This window comes from Artemia sp. Qi Xiang Cuo, chromosome 7 (assembly GCF_049724085.1).
Source record: "Artemia sp. Qi Xiang Cuo chromosome 7, ASM4972408v1, whole genome shotgun sequence".
Lineage (NCBI taxonomy): Eukaryota > Metazoa > Arthropoda > Branchiopoda > Anostraca > Artemiidae > Artemia > Artemia sp. Qi Xiang Cuo.
In genome coordinates this window covers 4,223,367-4,235,391 of record NC_142800.1, presented here as the reverse complement: position 1 = coordinate 4,235,391, position 12,025 = coordinate 4,223,367, and the positions used below count along the sequence as shown (strand labels likewise).

The window sequence follows — 12,025 nt, the reverse complement described above, 5'->3', positions numbered from 1 at the left end:
TCGTTTTTATGCTTAACCCTCTGCTTGGAACTAGCAGATTAGAAAGCCAAGTTTAGTTACAAAAATGCCCACAGAAACGCGGAAATGCCCCATATTCATCTGCTATTGTCTTAAGATGGCACCGTAGAACGTTTTCAGGATTCACTAAAGCCTTCAAAATATGATTTATTTTATGGAAAAAGAAGCAAAGTGTTAGGGCAGCTAAAATTCAGGGTCGTCAAAATGCAGAATAGGATACCCCTCTCCTCCAAGTGCGGAAGTGCAGAATACCCCCTCCTCCATATAACAAATTATGAGGGATTAAATTTTTCAATGCAAGAAATGAATGTATCACTTTTCCAGTAAAATGAACTTAATTTAACCCCCCCCCCCCGTCCTCTGGAAACATTTTAGCGAATTGAGTGCCAAATACATTAAGGTCCAGAAAAAAACACGGACTAAAAATAAAATATAGTTGAATGTACAATATGTAATCAAGATTTTTGGAAAGAAGCTTGGAATGTCCTAAGAGATATATTCACCGGAAGTAGTCTAAGGCTTCCAAAAGAATGTAAAATGAGATTCTCCTGCAAGATAGAGTTTCTATACGCACGAGATTTAAGAGAAGCTCAATTTTTCAATGAAATAAGCAATATTAACAATTTATCGATTAAAAATTCGTCGCAACATAGTTAGCTATCAATCATATTTAAGCATCGAATTTTTCGACCAAGAAGTGGGGGGAGGTCTTTCTACAGCTTTCGCAAAGTAGCGGTTCAACAGCCTCCAAAAGGATGTCAGTTCTTTATCAAAAAGCGGTTCCGTATATATTATATATTTTTCAAACAGTTTGTGGTAACGAACTGTAAGTAAGGAGCAACCCGGCTTAACAGTAACCAAAACTCTAAAAAAAGGAATTTTGATACCAGTAGATACATCAAAAGAATTGGATTTTTATGCTGATTTCAAATATAAAATTTTCATCAACTTTTATCTTACTCGTCAAAAGTTACAAGCCTGTAAAAACGTGCCCATTTTAGAAAAAAGGGGATAAACCCCCTAAAAGTGATAAAATCTTTATGAAACTGAAACCATCAGATTCAACGTATCAGAGAATCGTAGTGTAAAGATTTCAAACGCCCAGCCGAATAAATGTGGATTTTTTTTGCCAGAAGAAAGATCATGGATGCGTGTTTACTTGTTTGTTTTTTTTTTTTTTTTTTTTCACGGGAGATCGTATCGACCCAGTGGTCCTAGAGTATTGCAACAGGGCTCATTCGAACTGAAATTAAAAGTTATAGTGCCCATTTTAAGGGACCAAAAAAATTGTAGGGTAACTAGGCCCCCTTCCATGCTCATTTTTTCCCGAAGTCACCCGATCAAAATTTTGAGATAATCATTTTGTTCAGCATAGTCAACAATTTAATACATATGAACTTTGCCCAATGTTTACATATAGTATTGGTTATTGGGAAGTATACAGACGTTTTCAGGAGAAGTTTTTTTCTGGCGGGGGGAGGGTCAAAGCAGGGAGTTACGTGGGAACATATTTCCATGGGGGAAGGGATATTTCTATGAAGGGGGTGCCGGATTTCCCAGCATTATTTGAAAACCATCAGAAATTAAATAAAAAAAAATCAACTGAAAGTAAGGAGCAACATTAAAACTTAAAATGAACAGAAATTATTACGTATATGAGGAAGTTCGTCCCTAGTCAATACCTCGCTCTTTACGCTTAAGTTTTTTTTTTGAGTACTTTCAAAAGAGCTATCTATTCTAATTAAAAGGAATTTGTGATTCAGGGGTCATTCTTATAGAATTGGAACAAAGTTTGAAATTTAGCGTCAGCTCTTTCTAATGTAGAGGTTTCAAGCTTCTACCTGCAAAATTGTGGAATTTTGCATTTTTGCCAGAAGAAAGATCACAGATGCGTGTTTATTTGTGTTTTTTCCCCAGGGGTGATCCTATCGACCTAGGGGTCATAGAATATCTTGAGAGGGCTCATTCAAAAAGAAATTAAAAGTTATAATCCCCTTTTTCTGTGACCAAAAAGACTGAAGGGCAACCAGGCCCCCTCCCCCATCTCTTTTTTCCTGAAAATTTTCCGATTAAAATTTCGAGATAGCCATTTTGTTCATCATAGTAGAAAAGTCTATGCCTTTGGATATAACATGACCTCTTCCCCTCCCCCACAGCCCCAGGGGGAAGGTCTTAAGTTATAAATTGTCCATTATTTACGCATAGTATTTGTTATTGGGCATGCATACATTTTAGGGTGGGAAGACAAATTTTCTGATTTTTTTTTTACGGGGGAATTTTCCGTGAGGAAGGAAGTTTCCAGGGGGTGAATTTGTCAGAGGAAATCATACACTGCGGGAATTTTCCAGAATTCCTCTACAAAATTCCTTCTATATAACTTGCTTTCTCTCTTCCGTCTCAATTTTATGCGTGGAGTTGTTAAGGGTAAACTTTCCTGGGTTAATTTTCACCGGGATTGAATTGTCTAGAGGATATATCCGTAGGGAGGATATTTTTCCATGAAAGAGGGACCAGATTTCCTGGGATTATTTAAAAAAACGATCAGAAATTAAATATGAAAAACAAGTTTTTTTCAACTGAAAGTACGGAGCAACATTAAAACTTAAAGCGAACAGAAATTATTACGTATATGAAGGGGGTTGCCTTCTCCTTAATGCCTCGCTCTTTACGATAAAGTTTATATTTTGTTCCAGTTCTTTAAGAATGACTTCTGAAACAGTATGTTCGTTTAATTGGAACAATAAGAAGCATTTTTCAAAAGTACTAAAAAGCTTTCGCGTAAAGAACGAGGTGTTGAGGAGGAGGCAACCCCCTTCATAAAACGTAATAATTTCTCTTTGTCTTAAGTTTTAAAGTTGCTCCTTGCTTTCAGTTGAAAAAAACTTGTTTTGTTTGTTTTTATTTAATACTTTACAAGGATAGGACCTTCACTGAAGCTCTTCTATGAGCTTAACCAAACGCATGCTCATAATCTATAGAACTGATGGCCTGGGTCTGATGGCCCAGGCACTTCTCAATTATTAATCTAAGATTCAAAATTTGGTCTACACATTCTCTTCCCTTCCTAAAACAACACTTTTCTTCTATCTATAGTATCTCAAAGTCTAAAAAGGCGTCTCCGTACTAAGTAATTTTCTTCCAGTATAATTCTAGCTAATTACCGAATAATAATATTACCGAACTACTGTTAATGGTAAGATCTTGTTAAGATACCGCTGGTGATTTGTCCTGCGCATGTTTAAACTATTAATTTTAGCAAAACAAAAGTTTTTTTTTGTAACTTAAAATGTGGAAAAATTGGAATTTTTGTAATTTAAGCAAAAGAAAACAAAGGCAAGTGAAGTTTATATACAAGCAGAAAAATGAACGTCTTATCTTTTTCAGAAAAAATGTTTTTCTAATTGGGTCTCTATGGGGAAGACTTTAACGTGGTGTGTCACTTAAATACGGAGCTGAGTGAAACAAAAGATAGTGAGATCAAAGCAGAGGTTTAGCTTTAACTAGATCTTCGGAAAATAAAATTCAATTCAGGGAATCTGAAAGAAAATATTGAAAGAAGTAAGTTGAAGCCAATTTAGCACGTCTCTCTCAATAAAGGAACAATCAGGTTTTAAGGAACATTGCTTAAAAATCAAAAAACCATTTTCTTGGAAAAGATACTATCACATAGGACACTTTTAAAAATAAAAGAGGTATTCTAACCATCAATTTTTTCGACGTATATCAAAAATTTCATAGCTAAGGTGAATTAAAATTTAAATTTGCGATTTCAAAGATTGCTGTTTACACTTATATCATTTTCTTTACGCTCTTGAATGATTTTATTGATGTGATCACTCGCATATCCCCAAACTATGTTATCCCTCGTGATCCTCCAAGTAAACTAGTTTAATTGAGGCCAACTAATGAGAAAGTCAAGGACCGATGAAAAGTTTTCCTTTGCAATTTAGGTCCTTATGAAGTCTAAGTTTAGACACCCATAAACCTGGGCAGATCATAGAAGATACTGTCAAATTCTTATTTCTTTTTAATAAATACTGTATGAACATGCCTAATCACGAGTGTGGAACTCACCTTAAGATTACTTTGAAGCACCTCCCAGGGAATTTGGACCTGTAAGTAGTTACTAGACTTCCCTAAAACCCACCCCCTAGAGAAAAGGGATAATTTCTTCAATGAACATTTTCAAAACAGTGGCATAATTGACATAAGGACAGGTTAGGCCTTATATTTTTTATATTTCTTATATATATATATATATTTTTTTTTTTTTATCCATATAATGGTCATCATCTGCCAAGTTTAGTAATAAAAGATAGAACTTTAAAAAGCTTTGCAACTCTCAATAACAGGGTCTATCAAAAATATCTTTGACCCTGATTATGCTTTGTGCTCTGATTCCTTTAATTATGCCTTAAGTCAGATTCTCCCCCTCCTGTAATAATCATTAGAACTTCCTAGAGGTTTAGCTATTTGCAAGTATGATGTCAAGATCCCATAAACGCCGAAGATACATAAAAATTGGCTTCCGAAGACAGAACGCTAAAATTCATATTCGAACTATATATAGAAAACTGTATTGATTCAAGTGCTTCTACAGCAATGGCTGGAAATTTACTTAAGAATGTTCAGTAACTAAAACCTTTTCGGCTGGAAATCTTGCCGAATCGGTACATGTGATTTCCGAGAAGAAGTTAATTGAGACCAATACTGCTTATTCTTTTCCTGTTCACTAGTAATGTGAGACAGGGAACATTTCTCCTTTATTATGTTCCTTTCTTCTAATGCCATTATTTTGACAAGACAAAAAAGTTGTTCGTCGGCTGAAGCTCAGAAAGAAAGAAGACTTAGGTTAAAGTGGTTTTGCACCACTGGGGATGTTACGGTAAAGTATATCCTACCGGACTACCAAGATACGAAAAAAACAACTGATAAAATTAATTAATTAAAAAACAAAGTACTTAATCAAAATTAGTGTCCTTAGAAAATTATTTAATTAAAACCAATAAAAAATTAATCGAGACCAATACTGCTTGTTCTTTTCTGTTTACTGTTAATGCAACACAGAGAACATTCCTCTTTTATTGCATTCCTTTCTTCTAAAGCAACTATTTTGGCAATACAATAAAGCAGTTCCTCATTTAAACCTCAGAAAGAAACTTAGTTTAGGATAAGATGTATTTACATCATCAGAGCTTTTACGACACAGTACATTCAGCAGTGCCACCCAAAAGGGAAAACATTTACAAGATTGTGGTAACAAAAGATCTCATCAGATGCCACTAGCGGACTTAGGTCTACTAGTAGACGCAAGTGGACTTGTATATTCAGGGTAGGGACATATAAACCTTACCCCCACCCCCAATGTCAAGACTTCAATGATTTATCCTGCAATTTCATATATATTTCAAATAATTTGCCTATTTATAAAAGCTACATTCGTTTGTGCCGGTGACAACTACTCCTCCTGTGTTTGGGCTCAGTCCAAATCTATTGAGCCGAAAAAGGAAGAACTAAGAGATCAGGAAAGTTTCAGCGTATTACCCCTCCCCCCTCCTCCTGTGTGCATTTATTTTTAATGCAATTATTTTTGCAGCCAGATTATCAATATTACATTACTTTTGCCTCTATCAGCAACCTTTTTGCCCTTCAGATTTAACACCCTTCAACTCAGACAAAAAAAAAATAATAATAATAAAAAACACACTCAGCTATATTTATATTTTGTTTTACTGACTGAACAAGTACATTATCAAATGCTCTTGCAAGAATTTTTTGGGAGGGTGGAGATGGGTAAGTCTTTTTCAACGTGTCTAAAAGGGGCAAAGGTTTAAAAGAAAATAGATTTCTCAAGAAAAGCCTTCTGTTTATTTTGTGTCCTACAAAATTTACGCTTAACGCATATAACTAATTTTGATCTTCTTCTTAGAAATGGTAAGTACTCCTTATTCTCATTCTTGAACATGTAAAATAAAAGTTTCATTGAGAATCATTTAAGTAAGAAAAGGCTATTTCTAATATTTTACTTTTGTTATCTCCGCAAAATATGAGATGTTAGATTTTTCAAGATTCAAGCTTCTGTAATATTTTACTTTCAATTTAATCCTCATTTTCTTAATTTTTCGCATTTCTATAGTTTATTTGCACTTCCAGAGTAAATAGACACTAAGGCTAACTTCATGTTCAAGATTTAAGTTGAAAGGAACGTCTTTCTACGAGAGTCTATTGCCGAATTGGCTTGGAATAGTTTATAACTGAATATGTGATGCTAACAATAGATAAATATCCCAGACCTATTGTCATTTTTCCAGAACAGCAAATAGATTAGTTTCGTCGGAAACAATTTCTTTGCATATACCGCAAAACAAGAAAAAATTTGTCTAGAAGTGTTTAAAATGAAAGTTTACTTTGGTCTTGTTGTAAGTTGAATATTTTAACGAAAACTTAACCTGTAAAGAAAAAAAGACCCGAGGTAAAATTTTGCAATAAATCTGAAAATTCTTAATTAGATTATTACTAGGACGCAGGCCAAGAGGGAACTTTGAAGTCCCGAAGCATAAATACCAAGATTTTTTCCATAATTTCTACAAAACTCAATTTTTTTTACTATTAAAAAAGCCCATCCCCTCCCCCGTAACAAAATAAATTCGTGATATATGCCAGGGAAAATTGTATATATTCATATCAGATGCTGATCGGCATCTGAATTAATAATTTTTATTATTATTTCTTTTTTACAACAGCTCGCAGTTGACCGGTTTGTTAAGACTAGAGCCAAATTTGCGGTGATATTTTTTCAGGGCCATCTCAAAAATGTTCTTTTTGATTTAAATAAAAGATGAAAAAATAAAAATATAAGAGAAAAATATTGGCCAGAATGGAGACAATTTTGCACCGGGCAACGCACAATCTAGTTATCAAAGTGAAATTTGGGTCCTGTCAGATAATACCTACAAAAATATAAACAGTAGCACGTCTAGCTTATATCTGCCATAGAAAATCCGCCGTAGAAATATTAAAGAAAATTTCACTTGGACAACAAGCTTAAATACAGTAATTTTTTCACACTATTAAATATGAAAAAGCTAAACATAAGATGACAAAAGAAAATCCGCCAGAACAGAGTCATCTTTGAATCGGATGATGTAAAATCCTGTTAATGAAGTGAAATTTGACTTCTATTAGAAGATAGGTCAAAGGCTTACTGAAGTCGTTTGGCACTGCAAATTAAACAAAAAAGTCTAAGTCCATACATAAGAAGAATTCAAATAAACCAACCAAAAGCGATTGCAGTAACTAAACACTTACTTGATTTTACTTAAGAGATTTCAATACCTAAATCAGAGGCAACGCTGTAGCGTTGCCTATAGTAAAGGCCATACGGCACCAATGTTTTATTATTATTATTTTTTTCCCCAGAGGCACTTCATACGGAAGGGGTCGTCTTAGAAACTTCAAAGGGGGCTCATTCGATTGGAAATCGAGAGTTCTAGTGCCCATTTTAATAGTCGAAAATGATTGGGTTGATTTCCAGATATAAAATATATTTTTGAGGAGGACACTCCCCCACAACCCCCAGGGCAAGAGTTTTAAGTTATACCCTGTGGGCATATAAGGTTTTTATAGAAGGTGTTGTCGTAGAAACTTCAAAACAGGTTCATTCGATTGGAAATTCAAAGGGCTAGTGCCCTTTTTAATAGTAGAAAGAGATTGGAGGGCAACTAGCCCCCCACACCCCCCACCCCCAACATTTCCCTAAACACATCCAATGAAAATTTTGAGATAGCCCTTTTGTTCAGCGTAGTTGATTTCCAGATAAAAAATATGTTTTTGAGGAGGACACTCCCCCTCAACCCTCAGGGCCAGGGTTTTAAGTTATGCCCTGGGGGCAAATAAGGTTTTATAGAAGGCTTTGTCGTAGAAACTTCAAAGGAGGCTCATTTGATTGGAAATCGAGAGTTCTATTGCCCTTTTTAATAGTCGAAAATGATTGGAGGGCAACAAGCCCCCCCCCACGCCCATCATTCCCCCCAACACCTCCAATCAAAATTTTGAGATGGCCATATTGTTCAGCGTAGTTGATTTCCAAATAGAAAATATATTTTTGAGGAAGACACTCCCCCACAACCCTCAGGGCAAAAGTTTTAAGGTATGTCCTGGGGGCATATAAGGTTTTTATAGAAGGCGTTGTCGTAGTAACTTCAAAACAGGCTCATTCGATTGGAAATTCAAAGGGCTAGTGCCCTTTTTAATAGTCGAAAGTGGTTGCAGGGCACCTATCCCCCCCACGCCCATCATTCCCCCAAACACATTCAATCAAAATTTTTAGATAGCCATTTTGTTCAGCGTAGTTGATTTTCAGATAGAAAATATGTTTTTGAGGAGGACACTCCCCCTCAACCCTCAAGGCAAGAGATTTAAGTTATACCCAGGGGGCATATAAGGCTTTTATAGAAGGCATTGTCCTAGAAACTTCAAAACAGGCTCATTCGATTGAAAATTCAAAGGACTAGTGCCCTTTTTAATAGTCGAAAGTGATTGGAGGGCATCTAGCCCCCCCCCACGCCCATCATTCCCCCAAACACATCCAATCAGAATTTTGAGATAGACATTTTGTTGAGAGTAGTTGATTTCCAGATAGAAGATATGTTTTTGAGGAGGACTATCCCCCATAATCCTTAGGGCAAGGGTTTTAAGTTATGCCCTGGGGGCATATAAGGTTTTTATAGAAGGCGGTGTCGTAGAAACTTCAAAAAAGGCTCATTCGATTGGAAATTCAAAGGGCTAGTGCCCTTTTTAATAGTCAAAAGTGATTGGAGGGCACCTAGCCCCCCCCACGCCCCTCATTCCCCCAAACACATCCAATCAAAATTTTGAGATAGCCATTTTGTTCAGCGTAGTTGATTTTCAGATAGAAAATATGTTTTTGAGGAGGACACTCCCCTACAACCCTCAAGGCAAGGGTTTTAAGTTATACCTTGGGGGGCGTATAAGGTTTTTATAGAAGGCGGTGTCGTAGAAACTTCAAAAAAGGCTCATTCGATTCGAAATTCAAAGGGATAGTGCCCTTTTTAAGAGTCGAAAGTGATTTGGGGGCAACTAACCCCCCTCTCACGCCCACCTTTTCCCCAAACACATCCAATGAAAATTTTGAGACAGCCATTTTTTTAAACTTAGTTTTAAGTTCTGAAAATTATGTCTTTGAGGATAACATCTCCTCCATAGCCCTCAGAGCAAGGGTTTTAAGTTAAGGATTCTCCGAATCCTTCCCATTATTTCTTATGGAAGGGATGCTCGTATAAACTTTAGAGAGGGCTCATTTGACTCAAAATTGAAAGTTCTTGTTCACTTTTTAAGAGTCAAAAGAGATTGGAGAACAACTAGCCCCCCCCCTCTCCTCCACAACCTAAATGCATCAGATAAAAATTTTAACATAGACATATTGTTAAAATAGTTCAAAGCTCTGATAACAAAAAACTCCGGTGTCGACACAGCCCACCAGGGCCCGGGGATAGACGTTGTAAGTTATGCCCTGGGGGCATATAAACGATCAAACAATCATTAAACAAACAATCAATGCAAACAAACATACAATAGATATTAATGTAAATTAATAAATAAATTTAGTGCTGGTATTAATGTAACTTAATATATAGATTACATAAATAAATGTTTTTTGGGTTAAATTTAACACAGGGAAATTATCATCAGTATAATAAATTGCTCTTTGAGGGGGGAGGAATTTCCCGGTGCAGGTCTTCCAAAATGTTAATTACCCAGGGAGGGGATAACTAAACCCATTCGTCAATACTCTAAATGTTCAACGCGAATGGGACGGGAATAATTAAGCAATGAAAATGTCAAGGGTAGCAATTCATTTTCTTTCAGAACATTTTGTTCAGATCTTTTGATAAAAGACATTTTCAAGACAAAATATCTTCAGTTGCATTACATTTTCGGCAGCAGCTCAACTATGAAGGTGAAGGGGAAGACTTCCCCCCACCACTGTCTACGCTAAGGTTTCAGTTTTTATCTCAAGGCTTAAAAATGAACGCAATGCAATAAAAGTATAACTCAAAATTACATATATAGTATAATATATGCACATAACACGGAACAATTAATCAAAATTGCATATTATGAGTTGAAGCTCATCCAAATGATGGCCCAGGGGGCTCACCATTCCACAATCTATGAAATCAATCCTGCAATAACTGAAAATATAAAGGATTTTTGAGTATTTTAACGTCTTCCATAACTCAAACGATCCAACATTCTACAGCCCAATGAGTCTGTCTAATCTCCTAAATCGGGAACGGAGGAGATAAGTGAAGTTTCTCCCCGTATTGGATGAGTCTCCAACCTCACCCTCTCCCTCTCCTACTGTCTACGCTAAAGTTTTCTTCCTTTTGCCAACTACGCCACCCCACCCCAAAGACTTTAATAAGGTAAAGTTTTGTAGGGGATGAACACATAGTAAACCTATTATAATTATCCAATTATAAGGTTAAAATACATACTCTCTGATAGATTCAAAATTGCTTTGGCACACAAAATCCTATTAAGGTCAATTCCAAACAGTCGTGATCCCTTTGTGTCAGCAAGTTAAATGGTTTAAACCCCCTTATCGGAGGTATTTTTTCAATCCATTCATTGCTGTCAATCGCTGTCCACAAGTTATGCAGGCTGTCTATTGTTCATATATAAGGTTTTTATCAAAGAGATAATCGTATAGACTTTGAAAAAAGCCTCGTTCGATTTAAAATGAAAGTTCTAGATCCGTTTTTTAAAGTCAAGAATAATCGGACAGTAAGCATCCCCCCCCCCCATGCCATAAAAATTTGAAACTTTTTGCAATCAAAAATGAACAAAAATTAATTAAAAAAAAACTTTTCGAAAAATAATTTTTTCAAAGAAAGGTAAAGGCTATTTTTAAACTTAAGCTAAGGAGATACAAATACCTTAAACAGTCAATGCGAACAAACATACAATATATATTAATGTAAATGAATAAATAAATCTTAAAACGAGTGAAACTTAAATTGAATATGCAAATCAAGTTTGAATCGAATAAAAATAACTACAAACAAGAGTTGGGGTATCGTCTCACTGCAGAAGCCTAAAACCTACTGCGTCATTGGCGCTTAACTGAAAACAAATTATATTACAAATGTTTTCTTTTGTACTTAATATTGAAAATAAATATTAAAATTGCAGTAAAATTTTGAACTGATGAGCTTTCTGCAATTAATATCATTATACATCAAATATTCAGTTTAATTAATTAGTTCTTTTCAAGATTGGTCAAGACAAATATAGTTTCAATACAAACAAAATTTGGATACTGCCCCCTTCTTTAACTGTAAAAACCTAAAGCCTTTTGCGTCATTGGTGCTTCACTGAAAACGAATTACTCGTATATTACAAATTTATTATTTTCCAGTTCTTACAGCATTGAAAATGAAAACAAAAATTACAGTGAAAAAAAATCTTGAACTGATGGATCTTTCAACAATTAATATCATTATATATCTAATATTCAATTTGATTTTGTTTATACTTTCCAAGACTGTTCAAGACTCATACAGTTTTCAGTTTTCCCTTTCGTTAACTTTTGCTTAGGCTGTTTTAGGCTTAGGCAGAAAAAAAGAAATCGGTATAGAAAGTGCTTGAAATAATTACGCCAGTAACCAAAATTCTATTCCGGGGGGGGGGGGGGTTCAACTTATTTTGTAGGGGAATTCAGCGAATACAAGTGGTTCTATTTAGGCATTACATGTTAATGAATAATTTAATTTGACGGCGTTTAGCCTCTGCAGTGAGCTAGTAAATAAGTTAAGGTTTATGAACCTATTTTCTACTATATTCCTACTATATTATATATGTTACGGTAGCCTATATAAACCAGTATGCTACTAGGCTGTTTTAGCATCAGTAGCACCAGTGCTCTAGATATTCTTGAACAACTCGTATTTGGAGGTTCTTAGTAAAATAAATCATCATCAAT

At 35.3% G+C, this 12,025-nt stretch overlaps 1 protein-coding gene across 1 annotated transcript in view; it reads right to left on the bottom strand.

Moving 5' to 3' along the window:
• LOC148949881 (uncharacterized) overlaps window positions 1-12,025 on the bottom strand; it is a 166,617-nt gene that overhangs the window by 85,970 nt on the left and 68,622 nt on the right. The gene's annotated exons all lie outside the window — the stretch shown is intronic.